The following is a 14,958-nucleotide window of genomic DNA, read 5'->3' as shown; positions in this document are numbered from 1 at the left end:
TAATTTTGTATCCTGAAAAGATATGAAACTGTCTCAAAATGTTCCACAGCAAAGTAATGTCTCTTTCTGGTTTTGTCAGTATAAAATAATATCATCTGCAAATAGAGACAGCTTTTCTCAACTACCACACCAATTATATCCTTGAATTTCTGAGTCTCTTGTTTTCTTTGCCAGTGGTTCTAAATATAATGCAAATAACAAAGTAGGAAGAGGACACCCCTGCCTGGTTCCTCTGCTCAAGCAGAAGTGATCAGAGAGGACCCCACCCACCTTACTTTTCACTGCCGATCCCTCATATGTCTTCCTAATCAACCTTATATTTTTTCAGGAAATGCAAATGCTTCCATTGCCCTGCTCATAAAGTCCCAGCTTACTCTGTCAAATGCTTTCTCTGCATCAAGACCCACCAACAACAAATGTATCTTATTATATTCTGCTTCCCTCTGGATCATCAGTGTTCTGTTAATGTTGTCAAATGTTTGTCTGTCCTCCACAAAACCATATTGATCCATATCTGTCAAGTCTAGCATTACTTTTATCATCCCAAAAACATGCTGTAGGTGGATTGGACACACTAAATTGGCCTTAGGTGTGAGTGCATGCGTGTGTGCCTTTTGTGGAAGGTTGGGTGCCGGGCTGGCAACACGACACCGTAAAACTCTACTGCCAATCATGAGCGAACAGGTAATCCGCTGTGGCGACCCCTAACCGGGAAAAGCTGAAAGAAGATTGGCACGTGATCTGAAATAGTTATTGGGTTCATATCAAGACCTTCAATTAAATGCACATGTTCCTGTGAAATGTAAATTCTGTCTAGCCTATATTTTGGGGAATAATATGTAAATTCATTCCAAACTCCTATTACTGAATTCACATCTTCCATGCCAAATATTTTAATAAATTTCTTCAAAAAACCTACCCTCCTTTGTTATAGTTTCCCTTCTGGGCTCCCCAGCCCAGCCACATCTTCAGTGCTGCAAATCACATTCCAGTCCCTGCCTATAAGTAATATTCCTTGCAGAAAACTCATTATTTCTCTCAGAATTTTCTTAAGCTCCATTATAGCAGTTTTAGGTGGATATAAATACATGCCAGTGTAATCCTCCTCTCTTGCCAGTATCCCCTTAGCACTACTAATCTGCCATTATTATCCTATTTATCCTTTTCTGTCACTATTGGAGTTCCTCTTGCAATTAATATAAGTACTTCTCTATTCCTTTGTCCCAGGTATTCCGCCGAATAACCGTCCTGAAAAACTTTCTTTATCAAATTCACATGTCCCGGTCTTTCTAAGTGTGTCTCCTGTAATGTAGCTATTTGCACTCTACATTTTAATGTAGTTCACTACCCTTTCTTTTTTGTATTTATCTGTGAGACCGTTCAGATTTAAAGACATTACAGAAAGCATCATTGCATTAAAAATGTATTATTCCCACTTATGTATATCACCTTTTTTTGCTAAATGTCTAGTTCCAGCGTTGTGTTGCATCCATTCACTATTTGACAGGTTGAACCTTTATACAATTGTTTCTTGTCTTATCCATTTGAGCTTATGTCACATCTTACAAAACATTTTGTTTTATTGAAAGCCTTCAAAAAATCCCTAATACCCCCTAAAACATATTAACTTAATACTAACACACAAACCTGTGTACATCTTCAGATACTGAGGTTTTACACTCGTAATAGTAACTAATGGCCCACACTAAAAGCCACATGGACAGACTTGAGTTAACCTAAAAGAAAGGTTAAACATGCTAAGATGCACAGTGCAGTCTGTGCTTCTACTAAGTACTAATTGGTTTTGTCTTTTTTTTTATAGCTCTCCCAACTGGGAAAACCCTTGAATGCTTTCAGAGACCATTAAGTCCTAGCTAATTTCTCTTTTCATTTTTTTCTTCACCCAGTCACTCTCCACCAGACTGTAGCCAGTTTCTCTTTATCTGATTGTCTCCATGAAAACACGGGAATCAAGCAGACAGTTTCTCTTTATGAGATTTTTTTCCCGTGGAAACATGAAGACCAGCTGCAGAATTGATACTGAGCATACATGTATTTGCTAGAAAAAAAAAAGCCTCATAATAGTCAATATTCCTTTTCATTTACTTGTTTACTCTTATAAAAACGTGTAACTAAATCCATCTAAGGTCCTTAATCCAGTCATTTCCCCATGCAAGAATGAAAAAAAAATAATTTTTTTTTCTTTTGTCATGCTTTTTTAATGAGGCTTTTTTCATTGTATTGTCTACATTTTTTAAAACTAAACAAGAAGAAGGGAGAAAGAAAAGAAAAAAAAACAGCAGCAGCTATTTATAGCATGCAAAGAAAACAACATACCACAAAAATAATGCTAGTAAGAAAAAAATCTACTTATAGTTGACTTTCTCCTTCATGTTCCCCTCCCCAAAGCATTTTTGAACATTAATGACACAAAGTAGGGCATATGCTTTAGAGTCCTCCACAAGTCCAATAAATTCTGAAAAAGTCCAATATTTCCACATTTTCTTGTTTTGTCATATTTTACACATATAAGTATTACGTTTAATCCCACATTGTTACTGCTTTTATTACTGTTCATCTCCATCTCCTAGATCCTGTCTCTGCTTCATTTCCAGTGTACTCTCAATTCTTTTAGTCAACTCTAGTGCTCCCTTTCTTTTCTCCAAGATTTTCAGTTGAAACACTGGAAAAAGTTTCACAGCTAGAGTCTGTCTGTGGTCTTTATTACCAAAAGAACATGTGGCAGAATCTTTCTGTTTCACAGCTCACTTTTTGTTGGACAAACCTTTGTATTTCCTCTGTAGCATGTACTTCATGAAAAATGATTTTGTCCCTTCAAGGAAGACTACCTTAAAGATAGCTGGGTACAGCAGCTTGAATCTCACACTTGCATCTCAACATTCCCTGAATAGTGGAATAAATTTGCTTTGCTTCTGCCTGGTGTACAATGAGTAATTATTCTCCCGAAACACTCTGCTGTCTCCCACTGTTAATAATGTGTCCTTCTGCCATAGTTTTGTCAAAATCAACTCCTCCTGCTAGCAGGATTGCATCTTTACTATTAAAGATCTAGGTTGCTTTCTTTTAGCCAGGTTTGGAGCATACACACAATGTGCCCTTTCAACTAACAATTGCTGCTGTGGAGTACCAGTCCAGTTTTTTATTTGTGCTTTTATAAAATTAATGCAGTCTGTTCCTTCCAGCTTCTGTGGTATAGCTGAAAATCTCAGGTTTTCCCTACATGTTCTATCCTCTAATTCTATTATATTTTTAAACATATCTTCCTGAGCAGTTTCATACTTAGTCTGCCTTTTCTTCATTTGTCATTTCTTCATTCTCTGATTTTTGCAGCTTTATCACCTCATCTGAAGATTTGTTTAAAACCTCTTCTATTTTTTCCAGCCATCCTTTTGTTGTTTGTGTTGATACACTCCATCAGTTTTCTGTCTGTTTTAACCAGGTCTGTGTGCAGTTGTCTTATATCTTCCTGTAGGTTACTGTAATTGATGTCTGGAGGTTGCATTACTTTTTGTTGAACAGCTGCAGAACTTTTCCCAGTCAGTGTTTCTTCCTCACTTTTTGTAGCTGATTTTTTTCCAGATCCTCTGTATTTCATTTTTTTCCTGGCATCCAGGCAATACACTTTCTAGCTAGTTACTGAAATTTACCCATAAACACAAGTCTACTGGCCTTCTCTACTGAATTTCTGTTTTCACACTGGGAAAGCTAGAATTAAGCTGTTTCTCAATGTGCAGCCATCTTGGAAGTCCAAGTATTGGAAAGCTTTTGTTAGATTCGGGAAAAGAATGGGTTCTGCCACTTTAGCCTTTAGAATTCTGAACTATCAGGCTCACATTTTAAAGTATTTGTGTTTGTTTATTTTTTTTGGGGGGGGGGCTGGAGATGTGAGCATTTCTGCCAATTTTCCCCTTTCAGGAAACAAGTCCTTTCTGAATTATTTAATTGCTTCTGTTTCCCAGGTAAGCAATGATTTTTTTAAAGTATTCTCATGACAGCACAGATTCCATTTCTAGGGCAGCTGGTTCTACCTATATTTATGGCATGCATCTGTACACACAAGTTTTTTGAGGATGTTAAAAACTGAAATTTTAAAGTCTTTTTGGATAATGAGATTTTAAAAACTGAAAATTTTAAAGTCTTCTTTGGATAATGAGATTTTTTTTGCAAAGCCCTTTTCTGCAAATCCGGGTTATTTTTACAAAAAACAAAACAAATAACCTGCTACCAGGAAGGTCCCTTGAAGAAGGAGGGGATCTTCCATAAAAAGGGCAGTCCAATAATTCAGAATGACTGTTGCAACATTGCTCCACCCCACCTGCAGTGTGGCAATTCCCTAAAGTTGTCCCATAGTCCAGTTCCACTCCTCCCTGTTTGATGGCAAATTGTTATAAACAAATGGGTTCTGAGAATTATTTAGGATGGGCACAGATGGCAGCGGGAAAGGTCTTCCTCATTTTTAGGGGATTTCTCCACACCCTCCAAATCAAACTTTCATATTTTCACCTGTCATCTGGCCAATGATTTTTGTGGGAGTAATAGAACCGTCTCCCTTAGATCTGTGGGCTAAATGATTTTATTCAAGAATGTTCCTGTTGCCATAGAAGGATCACTCTTGGAGAGCAGTTCTCAACCTATACTGTCTCACCATGTTTGAAACTGCCAAAGTTCAAAATATTGTTCTCTGCAAACTCTGTTACCTCTGATTCATTCTCTCATTTTTTTTAGTAACCTCACATTCCTGTTACCAGAGATTTTAGAAGTGTTTTGAAGTTTTCTGTCTCTGTTATATACTATAAGTTCTCTGCATTTTCCTTTTGACTATCATGTACACCAAGGGTGTTCATGAAGTGTCTAGCTCCTATGGTAGCCCTTTGCTAAATACATGGTATTCACATTTTACCTTATTTAGACAACTTGCTTATCTTTTCATAGTCTTTCTTAAAAAAAAAAAAAAAAAAAAAAGGTCAGGAGTTTTTACTTTGGTAAGAAGTTTCCTTCTCAATCTGGGATTCCAGGTTAACATTTAAAAAATCCTCCTTGATTTCTTCTCACAGGATTGTGTTTCTAGAATGTCTTCTGCATTCTTTCATGTAAAAGGCTTTTCTTCCTCTGGAAAAAGTAGACCTATAACTGGATTTGTTCCTGAGCTTCTCCAGTCAGTCTCAAATTCTAGGGTTCATAGCATCCATGAGTCTGATGATTCTGTTTGCCAGATTACATATGAGAACAATTTAGTGGTTCCTAAACACTGTATGTTCATAACATATTCACCCCCTGTCCTTTCAGATTCCATTGTTGAGCTTTGTAAAAAAAAAAATAGTTCCTTTGGAGGAGGGACCAGACATCCTGGAATCCGAGTCTTCTCTTTTCTCTGACTACCTCTGCACAATTTGTAATAACAGCTGCATTAACTTTTGCTTGGGGCGCTTTCCCACTGGGGTAAAAGTGCAAGGTCTGTGGAACAAACCAACCAGGCCAGTGCACATCATTATGAAAGAGATGTTAGCTGTTGTTAATCATGCTTCAATTCTTTTCATTGTTTGTGGTCTCCAAGACCTCTTCAAGCGGCCACAAACAGTACCACAGTGATGTATAATACAAGTATACATCCAGAACCTAAAATGAGGGTGAAAGGATTCTTCTTACTGACCTGCATAGGCAACTCTGGTATTGTCTTGACAGAACTAAAACATTTAGGAAAGCTAAACAATAGCTTATTTTCTATGAAGGTAATAAAAAATGGCAACCATTGTCAAAACAGACTATTTCCAGATGGTTGGCCCTTGCCATTTCTTTTTTGTTATTCCCACAATCATAAGACACTTCCAGACAGGGTCAGAGCTCATTGTACTAGGGCCTTGGCTTCTTTGATGGCCTATTGGTGAACTCTAAATTTTTGTTGAGGCAGCTATTTGGTCCTCTATACATACTTTCACAAATCTCCCCAAACTAGATTCTCTTTCCAGGTCAAGAACAGGCTTTGCTAGGACCATTCTCCTGGGACTCTGATCTGTAGCCTGCCTCCTCCCAATCTTTATAAGCTGTAGTAATCTATCCATATACCTAAGGCTGCTGCAGCAGTGATTTAATGAAGCAACATAATAGGAAGGTGTAATAAAGTAAACATGTCTGTAATTTTAAAGAAAGTATAGTTATGTAAGTAAACTTACCATGAGCCTTAAAAAAATGAATAAAAACAAACTCCCAGAAAAAAGCTCCGTGAAACGTAGGTAAAAAACAGAGGGTTTATTCCAAAGAAACGTAACGTGAAGCACTTTTCGTCTACCAACAAATGGGTAAACTTCATCAGACATAGTACATTGCATATAATGGTATTAAATAGCGTATTAAATAGCGTTTCATCCAACCATTTTTTAAAAATATAACCAATCAAAGATGTTTAAAACACTGCCAAAACCACACACTAGAAACACCCACAACAAAATGAACCCGTAATAGTAAATTCTAAGTAAAATAAGTGCAAACATTGAAATACTAACATTTTGTGTAAACACAATAAATATAAATGTTTAAAAATTTTTGAAAAACATATGTGATGAATATTTCTAAAATATAAGTATAATAAAATGATTTACATAAAACTACAAAACATGAACAAACTATCCTTCTTAACGCAAAAGTTTTTCTAATTTTAAAAATACATGTCAAGGACACCAACTCATTGATACCAGGGGGGTAATAGGAATTTAACCTCAATTGCCAAATTAATTCTTTCTTTTCTAACAAAAGTTCCTGAGGACCTCCCTTTAAATCAAAGGCAACTTGATCGATTACCCTAAACAAAAAACTATGGGTAGCATTTTCCTTACAGTGGTTTGCTAGTGCATTGACAGTGTTCTCCTTCCTTATACTATACGTGTGCTCATAAATCGTATCCCTTAGCCTCCTGTCAGTCTAACCTATGTAAAACGCAGGACACACCTGGCAGGAGGCCAAGTACACCACTGATTTGGAGTCGCAATTAAACCTACCCCTAGTCTTGAAATCAGTACCTCTAACACCAAATTTTGTACCAGTAGCTATAAATTTACAATAGTTACATTTTTCACACTTGTAGGTCCCATCTATCCTATGTGTTATGTTTCTTCTCTACATCAATGATATTTTTTAAGTTCCTCCCTTTCTTAAAAATTACAAAGGGGGAATCACCTAACTTTTCTACTAGTTCATTTTCTGCAATCAGAATGTTCTAGTTCCTGTTTAAAATACCTTTCAGTTGCCCAGCTTCTAAACTGAACATTGTAATAAAGCTTCTCATTGGTACATGTTCTTGGCGATTATTTTGAGCAGGTGCGTCAACTTAAATTTCAGTTGTTATCTTTAACTGACCAGATACCTCATGTGAACTCTGATGTGTAACCCTCACCGTATGTTTATTAGATAGAATCGGTCTAAACATCCCAGATCTTCTTTTGTTTTTTACCTCACCTATCAAGTCGATGACCAAACATTCTGGATAGCCTCGACTGATAAACATGTTCTTTAAAATGTCACACTCCTCTAAAAACTAAAATCCTCAGTTGTCATCCTTGCTGTTCTCACCAATTGTCCTTTCAACACAGATCTTTTTTGATGCAGGGGATGACAACTGCTGTAATGCAACATGGTATTAGAATAAGTCAGTTTACGATAAATTTGTGCTATAAACTGATAGTTTACCAAGTCTTTCCTTAAATCAGCATCTAAATATGTAATAGTGTGCTTATGACAAACATAGGTGAACTTAAAGAACGAGGTACTGTTATTGAGGTGTCCAACAAATTAATCCACCTCTGACCTTGAGCCTTTAAACATTATAAAGGCTTCATCCAAGAACCTAGTATAAAGTTTAACCTTGTCAGTAAACATACTGTTACTCTAGATGTTCTGATGTTCCATTGAGCCATCACTAAGTTAGCGTAGCTACCACCACAAGGCGAACCCATGGCTACTCCTACTACTTACCATCTGCAAAAATGATTATAGAAAGTTTTGTTTTTTACAAAGAGATCATTTTTATTACTGTAGATGTCGACTTGTATTTTTCCATCCCACATGAGGTAGGGATAGATTGGGAAGTTGAAAGAATGATGCACCAAGGGGCATATGGCAGGGAGATTAGACTTATCCAAGAATTAATGGACATTATACTGAAAAACAACTATGTGATGTTCAATAACACCATTTACAGACAAGTAGTAGGAGTGGCCATGGGTTTTTATGAATATGGGAATTTATGAGCATGACTATGCTATAAAGAAACCAAATCAGAATAATGCCTTGGCTAAACATATTAATTGCAACAGTGAACACAAGTTTAGCTTCATGGCTATAGTTTCAGTACTCGTACAGGACAACAAGCTATGGGGGCTACTTTTAGAGATAAAAGAACTCAGGTGGCAAATCTGTTTACAAGTGGATAGTTGGCCAGGTTTGAAAGCGTAGCTCAGTAGCCCCTGTGTTGAAGTTAAAAGCTCTTGAAAGGAAAAAAAGTGAAGGTAGTAACAGCTAGTTAAAATTTATTTATACATACACATTTTACCTGTTATAAGGTTTTCTCCTTTAATGCAAGATTTTTTTATATATTTTTAAATGTTTGTTATACTTAAATTATTGCATTTGCACATATTTATGAAACAGGTGTAGTTGACCATTTTTAAGAAATGTTTTTATGAGATGTTAAGTCATTGAAAGCACACACAGTGTTTTGATGTCAAAACCCAGTTTACATACATAAAAAAGTTTATTTAAAAAGTTTTTAACACTGATCTTAAACTGTTTATACAAGATTTTAAATGAATTGTATTTCATAGTTACTCAAAATTTAGTTATATATGTAATAATTATAAATAGTAATAGGCAGAGGTATTCAGAATGAATAGGTGCTCATGTTTATGCATATGTGATGTGTTTCTAAGTTTTATTAATATTAATGAGTTGTGTAACCAATCAGTGCTAACAAAAGTTTATAAAGGAAGTGAATGTGAGTCTAACACTTTGTTTAAATGAAAGCGCTAACAAGATATTTTATTTTAAAGAATAAAGGATTTTGTGTGTTTCTACAGCATTGTGGACTTGTCTTTCATCTTAACTTGCTGCCTGTAGAGTCTGTGAACTGCAGTTTTTATTTTATTCAGTTTTGAGTGTTTCTTGTGTTTTTTTTGGAGTATGGCGTCTGGTAGTGCGAAATAAACCTCTTTGTCAGCTATTCCATTAGGGCAAGACCAACAGGAATCTACAGAAAAAAGTATAGGAAACTTGACTACCCTAATTTTGCAACTTTCACAGAGAATCAATGTCCTTTATGAACGATTCAGTGAACAGGGTGCTTTAAGAGCTCCTGCACCTATTCGACCACCAGGAGGAGCTGTTTCTCAGAGTATGGATTTTCTTAATACTCCACTCTGCCTAGCTACAACAGAACAGCAAAATTTAGGAGAACAAACGAGTTCTCTTAATAAAATCGACTTATTACAGCCAGCAAAAGATTCCAAGAGGTCAGCAGGTAGACAAGCCATGAACAACAACGCTGGAGGAGTTGGTTTCTAGAAATTAAATTCCCCAACTAAATGACTGCCTGGATGCTTCCATTTCTTTTTTGTCGAACCAGGGGCAAGCTGAAGTTATAACTGATGGTAAGCTGAATGAATATGATCAAAAATTATTGAGGTGTAAAAAACTTCAATTAGAAAATGCTTACCTGAGGGAATGTCTTAGACTGAAAATTATTCCCAAAGGTTTACGACTATAGGAGTATCTAGCAGGTTAGTCCCTGACTCACCTTTGCATATTGACTTGCTTAAATTATTGACAGGTTTGGATTTGAACTGCTGGAATTGTTGATGAAATACAATGATAAAAAAATCAACACTCTAAGCAATGCATTGACTTTGTTAGATAAAAGTATACGTGATGACATTTCTTTTGATACTTTTAAATATGAATATTCACGTATTTTCAACAGTATTGACCATTATATAGATAACCTTAAAAAGGGAAAGACCTAACAAACTAAACAGGGACTTGAATGACTATGATAATGGGTTGGCATACCCACAACCACCAGCTTCTCAGTCTAAACGTAAAAATTATACGTTTGTTCAAAGAAACCATCCTTCTGATAACTTAAGGCAAAATACTGAGTGTGCACCGGAAATTGATGTAGAAGGTGGTGATGAGTTCCTAAATCCTGACCTAGAATATGTTGGTCCAAGAAGGTCATAAAGACTTAGGAACAAAAGTGGCATTCAACTGAGACAAGGTGCAAAGGTGTTTATCAAGAGATGGGTTTTCAAGGGGCCAGGCCCAAGAGGAGGAACTGGAGGACAGAAATGTAGTAGTGGACTTGCCCCCCATTGACCTTGTTCCCACTTGTTTGTCTCATTGGGGAGGGGATGACTATCATGAATTAGTAAATGATGACTACACCATTGTTTTTAATAATCAGAAAGATTATAAAGTTTACAATTATTCTGATGTGAACATTGATATGGATGTAGCAAACGTACTAGCTAGAAGCATGACGTTTGTGCCAACAAGATCCTTTGATTTTACTGCAACTGTTATAGACATGAAACTGTTTTAGAGAAAGGTGAATTTTTCCTTGTGTCACAACAGTTTTCATAGAACTAGTGATATGTGGAATATCAGTTCTATTCATAACCCCCCATCCACCCCAAACTCGCCTTGTATGGGAAATTATGTGAACTAGACCTTTAAAGTTTGTAGAAACACAAGAACATGCATTATGTGAATAATTTAACTGAAAGCGAGTTATCTGTTTTAGAGTTTCTGCAAAGAGAAAAATTAAGGGTTATGAAACTTGAAAAGGGTGGGTGAGGTGGTCATCATGGGGGTGGAGTTGTATCAAAGAAAAATGCAGGAGATTTTAAACACTGACGTACAAAAAAGTCTCATTGGATGAGGGTGGCCTAATGGTTAAGGTGTTTGCCTTACAAACACAAGGTGCAGGCTTTGAGTCTCACAAGGGATAATTGGCTAAGCTTAAAATGGCTCACAAGGGCAGTTAGCCTAGTACTATTCTATGAACCTATGATACCTACAGCTCCTGTAGTACAAAAAGTTCTGCTTTGTTATTAGGTTAATCACTTGTTAACAGAGGGGGTGGAGCTAGGAACTAAAATTTCTATTTAAGGAGTAAACTAAAACATTTCAGAGCTTTACCAGAAAGGCTCATCCAGACTCTGCTACACTTTGCTGTGAAGGAAAGGTTAGTTTGCTGTTATTTTTTGTATTTCTGTATTGCCTTTCTATATTTTGAATACTGTAGTTTGTTTTCTTTATCTTGTGTTTTGCTTGCATTCTATTTTAAACAGCATATTAAAACTTCAAAAGAGACCACAGCTCTCTCTGTTCTGAGTCAAGCAGAATTTTTCCCTCCTTCCCACCCATTTAAGTTGTCTTGTTAAATACCACTGTCTTTCTAGTTGCCCGCCTCTTATGTTAATCTGACCATATATCTAATTTCTCTCTACTTTCACTGGCTTATGTGAGTAATCACAAAACCATCACTTTTGAAATCCCACCCCTTCAATTATTTAAATTTATTGGCCATCCTACAGTATTTCATAGTACCAAAATACAAAAGTAACCACCCCTTTCAGTCCATCTTGCTGTTTTAAAAATAGTAACTCTCCACTAAACCTTAACTTTTTAAACAAGTAAAACTCAAGTTACCTACTTTCATATCTAACTTCTCTAGTGCACACTGCAGAGTGCATTCTTTTCAATCTTACCTTTAAGCATCCCTGTTACTAGCACTTTCTCTAATACCTAAAAAGATCATCTCTACTTGACTCCAAGTAGACTATTCTCTATCTGTTAAACCTAGCACTTGCTCCTACAGTACTTATTACCTTGATACGGCACTCTTATAGATAGCACCCCAAAAGGCAAAACCCCATTTCTCGGTCACCCACATCCCCGAATCTCTTTTAAAGTTTTTTGTCTAGTCCTTCTAGCATGTCGAGGATCAGTTGCTAGTGTCCTCTCCTGCTCAGCTGGTGAACCTGGGAATATTGAGGCAATGTTACAATTGCCTCATGTACACAGACAACCCTCTCCTCCTCCCACAAAACACAAATACATGCGAGAGATGCAACTATACGGCCAAACTGGAGGCTGAGCTCTCTCAACATAGGACTGGCAAGACCAGTCAGGAGGAGAAGGTTACCACACACACTATAGACCCAGTCTCACATAGTACCATCACAACCTCAAATCATACACATAAACACACAAAGACATACTCGCGGCTCTGATCAAAAATCTACCAAAACAGCAGAGGCCACCAAAGCAGACACCCAAACAACCACCACCTCAGAACACAACACCTGCAACACATAGACCTCACAGTCAGAGTGTCAAACAGTCACAGCCCTTAAGGCCAAACACAATGCCAGACACACTAGTCATTGGTGACTCCATAGTCAGACACACTGACGTCCCGCTCACCAGACTGAGTAAGGAGAAGGTCACAGTAAGCTGCCTGTCGGGTGCTAGAATCCGCCACATAACGCAAGCACTCAGGTCTCTCAACAGCAGGTACAAATACGACTCAGTCATTGTCCACGCTGGTGTAAACGACCTGAGACGCACCTCCTTGGACTACATGAAAAGAGACATTGAGGAGCTCTCTGATTATGTAGCCCAGGCAGGTATGACCCTGACCTTGAGCAGTATCCTACCTTCACCAAGAATGATGCCACAATACAGAGATAAGATGATCAGCTTTAACAATTGGCTTAAACTCTGGTGTCATTCAAAGGGGATCCAATGTCTGTCTGCCTGGGATGACATGCTGGACAAGCCACGCTGCAAAGGGCGGCTTGCACCTGTCACCCTGGGATTCCGGATATTGGCAAAGGCTCTTGCCACCCCCATAGTGCCTTTTTAGGCAAGGCTCAAATTCTAAACCTACCACCCTAGAACACAAAAAGGAAAAAACTAAGGGTAATGCTGCTCAATGCCAGAAGTCTAAATCTCAAAATGCACGCACTCGAGGCCCTTCTCAGTATGGAGAACATCGATGTCTGTGCAGTGACAGAAACCTGGTTCAAGGCTCCTGAGAGCACCCCAGCACTATCAGGTTTTACCTCTTATCATGCGTTCCGGCCCCAAAATCCGGACAATACCAAGAAAGGAGGGTATCCATATTCATCAAAGACACCCACACCTCAAGACTGGTGGCAACGCACGATGCATCGGAGACCATCCAGGTGCAATTAACCATAGGCAAGACTGCTCTGCAAATTGTAGCATGTTACAGGCCACCCTCACAAACTCAGGAACCTCACATGGCCTTCCTGAAAACACTAGAGGGGATAAATGTATCACCAAACACCATCATACTAGGTGACTTCAATTACCCTAATATAGACTGGGAACACTACTCAAGCCCAAACACCCTAGCCCAAAAGTTCCTGGAATTCATAAACTCAAATGCCATGGAACAACTAGTCACCATCCCCACAAGAGGAGAAAACATACTTGATCTCATCATCACGAACATGGGAGCACAATGTTCAACACCGGAAGTATACCCCTCACTGGTGAGATCAGATCACAAACTAATCTCGCTGGAGGTCCTCATCCCACCCCCACCTGAAATAAAAAAGACCACAGTAAAGAACTTCTCGTAAGCCGACTTCACACTTCTAAAGACTAGTGTGGTCTCCTTTAAGGTCCCCGAGTCGGCGGAAAACAGTACTCAAGCCGCTGAATCACTTACAAATGCCTTCTACCAGCACCTGCAGGACTGCATGGATAAGGCAATCCCAAGCAAAACAAAGACTCTTTGTACCAAAGGCAAGCGTCCAGTCTGGTGGACCCCAGCCATAAACAAACTCTACAACAAAAGGAGGAAGCTACTACAAGATAGAGCAAAATCCTTAAAAGGTAAGACACCCTTGATCACTATAAGTAAAAAACTAAGAGCTCTCATAAAATCATCCAAAGCAAATTTTGAGAGAAAAATAGCTAAAGACTCAAAAGACAATCATAAGGCCTTCTTTAGCTATGTTAGAAACCTGGGAGGAACCTCCCAGATATGCTCAGAACTAGTTCAAAATGATGTGAAGATTACTGATCCTACAGACATTGCCAACATACTGGCTGACAGGTTCAGTGCAAACTTCTCCCCTCCCCAAAAGGAGAGATATCTATACCAAGCGATTGCAGCCCCCAAACACCTGCACCGCCCAAGTGAGGACTGCTCTCTCCAAAGCAAAAACACAGCATCCATGGGACCTGATGGTGTCCCCGGCTGTGTGCTCCACGAACTCAATGAGGAATTAAACCCACAGCTAGGACAGCTGTTTAATCATAGTCTTACCTCTGGATACGCACTCCAGGAGTGGCGCACTGCAACTGTGGTCCCACTTCACAAAGGCGGTGCCTCCACCGACCCTGGAAATTACCGCCCATTAGCTTGACAAGCCTTATCTGCAAAGCCATGGAGAGGATCATAATGGACCTCATAAATAAAGACATAGGAATTTGCAGACTTTGGATCCATCCCAGTTTGGCTTTGTCAAAGGCAGATCATGCCTTCTAAACTTGGTTGACTTTTTCAAACAGTCACCAAAGCCATTGATGAGGGAAAGGCAGTCCATACAGCCTACCTCGATCTGGCGAAGGCCTTCGATACAATACCCCACTCGGGTATCATTGAAAAACTCATCAGCTTAAATGTTAACCCATACATCACAAGATGGGTTGCAAACTGGCTGAGTGACAGAACCCACAGGGTCAGAGTTGCTGGCGCCATGTCAGACTCAAAGCCTGTCACAAGTGGTGTACCACAGGGCTCAGTCCTGGGCCCACTCTTGTTTGGCATCTACTTTTCCATAGTACAAGCAAACACAGGAGGGTTATGGCTGACAAAGTTTGCAGATGACTGCAAACTGGGCGCCATAG

At 38.5% G+C, this 14,958-nt stretch overlaps 1 protein-coding gene across 1 annotated transcript in view; it reads left to right on the top strand.

Annotated features, from left to right (window-relative positions):
* Positions 1 to 14,958, top strand: part of PPAT (phosphoribosyl pyrophosphate amidotransferase) — a gene marked incomplete in the record, with an annotated part of 1,466,229 nt that overhangs the window by 1,124,750 nt on the left and 326,521 nt on the right.

This window comes from Protopterus annectens, chromosome 2.part1 (assembly GCF_019279795.1).
Source record: "Protopterus annectens isolate FY-2018-M chromosome 2.part1, PAN1.0, whole genome shotgun sequence".
Classification (NCBI taxonomy): domain Eukaryota; kingdom Metazoa; phylum Chordata; order Ceratodontiformes; family Protopteridae; genus Protopterus; species Protopterus annectens.
This window is presented reverse-complemented; position numbering and strand designations above follow the sequence as displayed.